Below are 7,085 nucleotides of genomic sequence, written 5' to 3' on the forward strand. Positions count from 1 at the left end.
TTCTATAAATTTAAAAATGATAAAAGACTTCTACACTAATATTGCTTTTACAAATTAAACTAAAAGCAATAAATATAAATATTGCTTTTATAAATTAAAACAATTACTCAAACCATAAACTAACAAAAAAAAAAGAAACTTCAAAAATTATTAATCATATGCACAAAGTATTAATTTTTGTTATTATCTAAAATACATTGAATATTGATAATAAAATAAAAAAATATGATAAATATATAAATTAATATATATAAATAAATCCTAAAAATCGAACTCTAAAACTACTTGATTCCATTATCCCTAAAAGTCCTCAACAGTAAAACGTTTTGGAGACTTTCAAAATAGTGGAGAGATTCTCTCCATTATCCCACCTCTCCTGTCCCCATGTAAGGCATTGAAACAAATATAGAAACACACAGTTTTTTCTAATTATCCATATTCTCCCGAAAGATCAAACTCAGTGTCACGGTCCAAAACTTGGGCCAAACCAGCACTAGAACATAAGTAAACTTAAGGCCTCCTAAACCTATAGTAAGCCTAATTCATATGAATCCATTTCTTCAAACCAATTCTAGAAACAATAAGCACGTAATATGACGTTAATAAATTATATTGTATATTCATATCTCTAGCCCAACTTTCATTTTTTAAATAATTCATAATTCAGCCCTGTATTTTACATATTATTAACATCACTTATAATATGGGAAAACTGGTCCACCATCCCTTGAAAAGACAATTAGAAAATCCATAGATTTATTGAGCAGAACATTGATAAATTTTACATATCGAATTGTGACACAAACATCCTAACTGTGGAGCTCATTAAATAAACACGATTATATTTCTAAACACAAGACTATATATTTGAGAATTATCAAAAAGTCAAAAACTACTGCCATAACTCTGTGGAGAAGGAAGCAGAGATTGTCCGGACCAGTATAGTGTCTATCTCCTAGGAAAATTAAGGAAGGGGGTGAATTTAACAAACTTAGTGAATAATAATAAATAATGCCTTACCCAAACAATCACACAAGATGCTTTCCACATTTATATAATGAACACACATTCAATCAAGCATATGTTACAACATCATCATCTATAAATAACATCACCTTCAAGTAATCACATAAAATGAAGACTGTTCAGTGGTGTCACAAAACCCCCAACAATCCATCCTTGCACATAGTCTGTCCTCTTATACGTGTACAACAGGCAGCCAATCCCCCAGCCAATTGGGCTAATCCTCACTTGACCAGTGCTCTCATTGTTTTTCCATCATCTCTTTCTTTTCGTTGTAGATCAATATGCACATATGAATATAATTGAGAAATATATATATATATATATATATAATACTCGTGTATATATTATTATAATTTTTAAGGTGAATAGTAATGTAAGTAAATCTTAATAATATTGCATTAAAAGAATGAAAGTCGAATATCATTTGTATATATTCATATATCATGAAATGGACGGTGCATGCATGCAAATAATAGTATGCATTATTTATTATTACTCACAATGATAAAAGAAAGAGCAAGTTTTAACTTAGATTCTGACTAACAAGAGTGGTAGACAGACTCAACAATCTAGATAAAATATAAATATAAAGAACAAAACTGCATTAAACATATAACTTTATTTAAATAAGAAATTAAAGAATTAATATAAATTTCATCTATACTTCTGACAACATTTCCTTTAAAATAAGGCTTTCAACTTATTCAAGTTCTAGCCATTTAATATACTTATTGATTGTTATACACATAGATCATCTATGGAGCAATCAATATTCCAACGTCCAACCACCACAAATAATAATTTTATAATCAACTCTTAGTTTATAGATTAAAATGACCTTCAATCTGATCCCAATAAATCCTTGTATATCGCTACTTTTATCTCAATATAATTTACTTATTTAATCCGTCGTCAAACAATAGATCCTTTATATATATAAATATAAATAATTCTTTATTTAATTAACTTTACCCAAAATATAATTTCTTTTAACGAAATATTAAAATTAATACTTCTTTTAGCTTGTCATCTTAATTCACATAATATAACCTCAATTTCAAAATAACAGATATTTTCCCATCAAATTAATTCTCTTTTTCTTAAATTATCTTTCATCTTCAAAATAATTCATTAAGTACTTAATTTATTTTTTTATTTAATTCTAAATCCTTAATAGTCACAAGCTTAGACAAGAATATATATATTTATATAATGAAACTAAAGTCCAAAATAATTTAGTTATATTTCTAACTCTTTTCCTTTTTAAGCTGTTTTAATTTCATACTACAACTCTATATTTATAAAATCCTAAATTAATTTACATAACAATAATTAAAATTTATTTTAATTTATTAGAGTTTTCTAATCAAATCAATACTTGTGAAGTATATTGAAAAATATTAAAAATTAAATTACCTAGCCACAAAATGCTAGAAATTAATTAATTTTCTGGAAAATAACCAAAAATAGTTTCAATACCCAAAACATCGCTCTGCGGGAAAAGGACGGAGAAAATGACAACTCGCCGGAAAATGTACAACACAGTAGTTAGCAAACTGTCCCGATCGCAAATCAGAAGCTCAACTCGCCACACTTGCTGTGCCAGCCGGAAACAAAACGGAGAGAGAGAGAGAGAGAGAGAGAGAGAGAGAGAGAGAGAGAGATTACACCGTTGACGATGGAGGCGCTGCGGCCGTTCTGCTATGATGAGGTCACCGGAAACGGGCAGAGGCAATGCTGCGTCGATCGCCAGAGAGAGGTCGTAGCTCGCCTACCTGCTGCGTTCACCGGAGATGAGAACTGAGAGGGAGATCGATGGCGCGACGGTGAGGAGGATCCGGCATGAAGAAGATTCGTCGGACCTGTCTCAGGTGACCAAAAAAACAAGAGAAAGAGAGAGAAGGAGAAGGGCCATGCGTCTGTCGCTGGACCAAGAAAGAAGAGAGAAAAACGAAGAGAAAAGAGAGAGAAAATAAAAAAAGGTTTCTAGCACATTCTAGGTAGTCCGGTTCGATTTGAGTCGAGTTTAGTCCAACTCAATGATTTGATCCGGTTTTCAGTTGATTTATGGATTTCTCATTAGGTTTGAAGATTTCAAACTGGTTTATGGGTTCAATTCTTATCATAAAAAATTATTTTCCATTAAATTCCATTGGTTAAAATTAAAAATTGATTTTTAAATGGAAAATTTATGAAAATCAATTTTTGGATTATTTCACTCAGATAAACACAAAATTCATTTTTGATATCAATAATTGGTATGGCAAGCGTGACACACCTCACAATTTTCAGACCAGAAACAAAATTTTTCTGTTCATCGTGTCTAATGTCTCTTTAAGAAATCCTGACTTGGAATGGAGGACGGACAACCAAGAGAGACTCGACGAGCAAACGTCGTCACCACCGCCTCGAGTACCCCATCCTCTAGTGGTAGCCACCTTGACTCAAGCACATGCGTAGTTCACTTCCGTGCTGGAACACCTGCTGGCTAAAACTCAGGAAAACAACGAGCAACACGTCTCAAACAATAAGGTCGATCGTAACCATGATAACCCTGAGCACCTCCTTCTCTCTAATGTATATGAGAGACTGAAAAACCATATACCTTCCTATAGTGACTCCCAACTGAACTTTTGGAAGCAAAATTAAAGCTCACTAGAACTCATTTGTGCCAGATACTACACCTAGCCTGTGGTGAAAAACGCTGATTTTCGTAATGTTGATAAAGAAACTTTTAGAGAATGTAAAGAAAATGACGATACCGAAAACTTCAGACTCAAAAATGATTCGCCATTGTCACCAAACATATTGAGCTTGACCTTTGCACCCAAGTTCAAGAGGTAGGTAGGTATGGCCACCAGTACAGTTCAAACTGAAATCGAACCGTACTGTAGACGAACTAAAATCGGACCAGATTCATCGGTTCAAATTTTAAACCGGAACTGATGGTTCAAAGGGCGGTTAAGGTTCATATGAATGTTAAAATATGAACCTGAATCGGCCCGGAACCAGCAGTTAACCGGCGTGTCGATCCGGTTTGAACCGAAAATTTTCTATTTTTATTTGCAAAATGATAATTACTTAACCTATTTTATACATGTCTAAAAGTATCAATAATATTTTCTACATGATATATTTTACTTAATATTTTTTTTTAAAAATACATTTTACTTTAAAGGTTAAAAATCTAAAAAATAAAATGATAGAAAAAGGGAGAAATATTTAGATTAAATTTATATTGTTTTTAACTTTTTTTTTACCATTTTAAATTGTTTACTAAGTTTAAAATTACATTCTTTTGAAGCATTTTTTCAAATTTTCTTATAATTTATTTAATTAATAACATTTTAAACAAAATAAAGTGATAATTTATTTGATTATTTTGTAAAATTAATTAATTTTATTCATATATGAGTATGAGCATTCTAAAATTTATTTAAAATAAAATTTAGCAATATTTTTTAAACTCATATTAATATTCATGAAAGAAAAATGTAACATTAGAACCAATTTTTTTTAAAAAAATATATATCGCCGAAAATCGGGATCTGAACCATCGATTCATCGGAACCGGCCGGAACAGGAAACGGACCAGAACCAACGGTTCAAGGGCTAGTTAAGGTTCAACATTTTAAAAATTTTGAATCAACGGTTCCGTGAACCAGAACCGGCGGTTCAATGAGCCGGCCATGCTTAGATGTTGGCTTTCCACGCTTACGCTGGCTCTACTGATCCCTGCAACCATCTAGCGACCTTCAGAACGATTATGTATCTGCAAACCAGCTTGGAAGATTTCATGTGCAAAGTGTTCCTGGTTGTGCTCAAAGGCGCTGCCCATGAGTGGAATCAGACATTAAAAACTAGCTCTAACCAATCTTTTTCCCAACTGTTAATACTATTTGGAGCTTGGATTATCACCAACACCCCTTTGAAAAATAAATTTCAAATGACATCATGATCTGAAGCGAGAAGAAGGAGAGTCATCAAGATAATACGTAACAAAATTTCAAAGATAGGCAATCCAAGTGGAACCTAAAATGACGAAGTTGCCATCAACGCTATAACAAAAAATTGTAAGTATAATAAACATTTCAAAAGTATAAGTATTGACCCTCCTCTATCTTTTGCAAAACTAATGGTCCGAGCTCATAAATATATAAAGCTTGATGAAGCTTACCTCGCATAGCAAAAAAGGTCTCCTCGAAATGCATACATAGTGGGAGATGATACTCACCTCCAATGAGGTGAAGATTACCCATTAGACACCTAAAACTAATTACCTAGTGAAACTCCCTATCATAGAGAGAGCAAGCTCACTAAAGATAGGGAGTTCACCCCCCTCAACAAACCACGCACTAAAACAATAGCATGGATAATGGAATAAGTTAACAAAGTGCAACAAAATTTTCTAAGAAAGCTGAAAGAAGATACTACAGGATACAGAGACAAGAGTAGATATTGCAAATTTGTAATACCCTCAATTTGGCAGTCTTGGATGTTCTGATTATTATGGTAATAATTATTATTCGAAAGGATAGAATAATTGAAATTACCTTAATTTGTTAACCATGAACTATTAATTATAAGATATGATATTTAATGGAAACCAATTTTGTTATGGAAATCAAATTGGAAGAATGTATAAGCTTTAGCTTTAATGATGAGAAGCTAGCACAAGAAACTCCTTAAGCTAGCACTTCGAATTAGCATTTAGTGGATTAATGTTAAATCATCTAAGACATTTGATTAAGGTCTAATTGCATAAAATCCTCAATTTGGTAATTCTCAGTATTCTAGTTTGTTCGGTAATTTCGATTATTCGAGTAATGAAAATCTGGAAAAATGAGAAACATTATAATTAGAGAGTAATAATATTAATTAAATGGAAGTTAAAGTAGTTATGAATTAATTTGAAAGATAAAAGGGAATTGAAAATGAATAAAGAAGAATGATTTCTCGGTAAAGCATGATTTTACTCGAAAATCGATACTTTTGGTATGATGTTGCTTAAACAAGGGTGAGATTATTAAATATACCTGATTGCATCCTATTTAAGATGATTCATCAAGCACCTCTCGCTCATTTTTACTATCCATGATCGAAGCTCCAAGAAGAAAGAGAAAATTCTTAAGGGCAAGCTTAAAATGCATGATCTTTAAGGAATTTTCAAGTGATTCTTTTCTAAAGGTTAGTTATTTGCTATTCATTTTTCTTTTCCATGGTTTAAGTTTTGATTTTCATGAACTTTGGATTGAGATGCTTGCTTATTATTGTTGACTTGGTGAAGATGAAGTGATTAAAAGTGTTTTTAAGATGATCTATTATTATTAAGAATGGTTGAGTATGAATTTGGTGTCAAGGTTGTATAATTGAACAAATTGGATGATTTAGGTATTTGGTTGATTCTCAAAGGATTAGAAATTTCGAAATATGAAAGATTAGTATGTTAATTAGGTGTTAGAAGAGTTTATATGCATAAATTAATAGTGGAGGTGTGTTAAGGATGCTTAAGGAAGTAAGATATTCTTAAGCTTATTACTTGGAGCTTCCTAGAAATTCAGCCAATGAGATGGACTTAGTTAAATAGGTAATTGAACTTCAAAAATTATGAAATTTTATAAAGAACTATATTAGGATGTTGGGAAGTTTGTGGTAAAAGGACAAGTGCAGTGGATAATAGGAACAAAAGTTATAGCCAATTATATGCAGGCTGCTCAGTATAAAGCTTGAATGAATTTCATGTACTGTCATTAAGCTACTTGGCTATGCCAATAAGCTTCAAAATTCATAAAATTTTATATGAAAGTAGCCTAAGATGTGAGGGAGGTCCTATTAAAATTTCAGGACAAATGGATTTAAGAAACTAAAATTATAGCCAAAGAAAGGCAAGCTGGTCATATGATGAAAATCTTATATTCTATTAATTTGTAAAGAGTTGATTATACTTTTGATATGATATTAAGTTCCATTACTTTAGTAGTTATTTTTATGTTTCTAGAATAAGTATTGGAAACGAAGTAGTTCATACTTAAATAAAGGTCGTATGAGCTTGGTCAAGC

At 31.6% G+C, this 7,085-nt stretch overlaps 1 long non-coding RNA gene across 1 annotated transcript; it reads right to left on the reverse strand.

Moving 5' to 3' along the window:
• Window positions 1-739: 739 nt before the first annotated feature.
• Window positions 740-3,090, reverse strand: LOC110009989 (uncharacterized). Its single transcript, XR_016319935.1, has 2 exons — window positions 2,506-3,090; window positions 740-1,288 (listed from the first exon to the last, which is right to left on the reverse strand). It is a non-coding gene; the product is annotated as an uncharacterized LOC110009989 (long non-coding RNA).
• Between the last annotated feature and the right edge of the window lie 3,995 nt (window positions 3,091-7,085).

This window comes from Jatropha curcas, chromosome 3 (assembly GCF_041381405.1).
Source record: "Jatropha curcas cultivar XTBG-Jc1 chromosome 3, XTBG_Jcur_1.0, whole genome shotgun sequence".
Classification (NCBI taxonomy): domain Eukaryota; kingdom Viridiplantae; phylum Streptophyta; class Magnoliopsida; order Malpighiales; family Euphorbiaceae; genus Jatropha; species Jatropha curcas.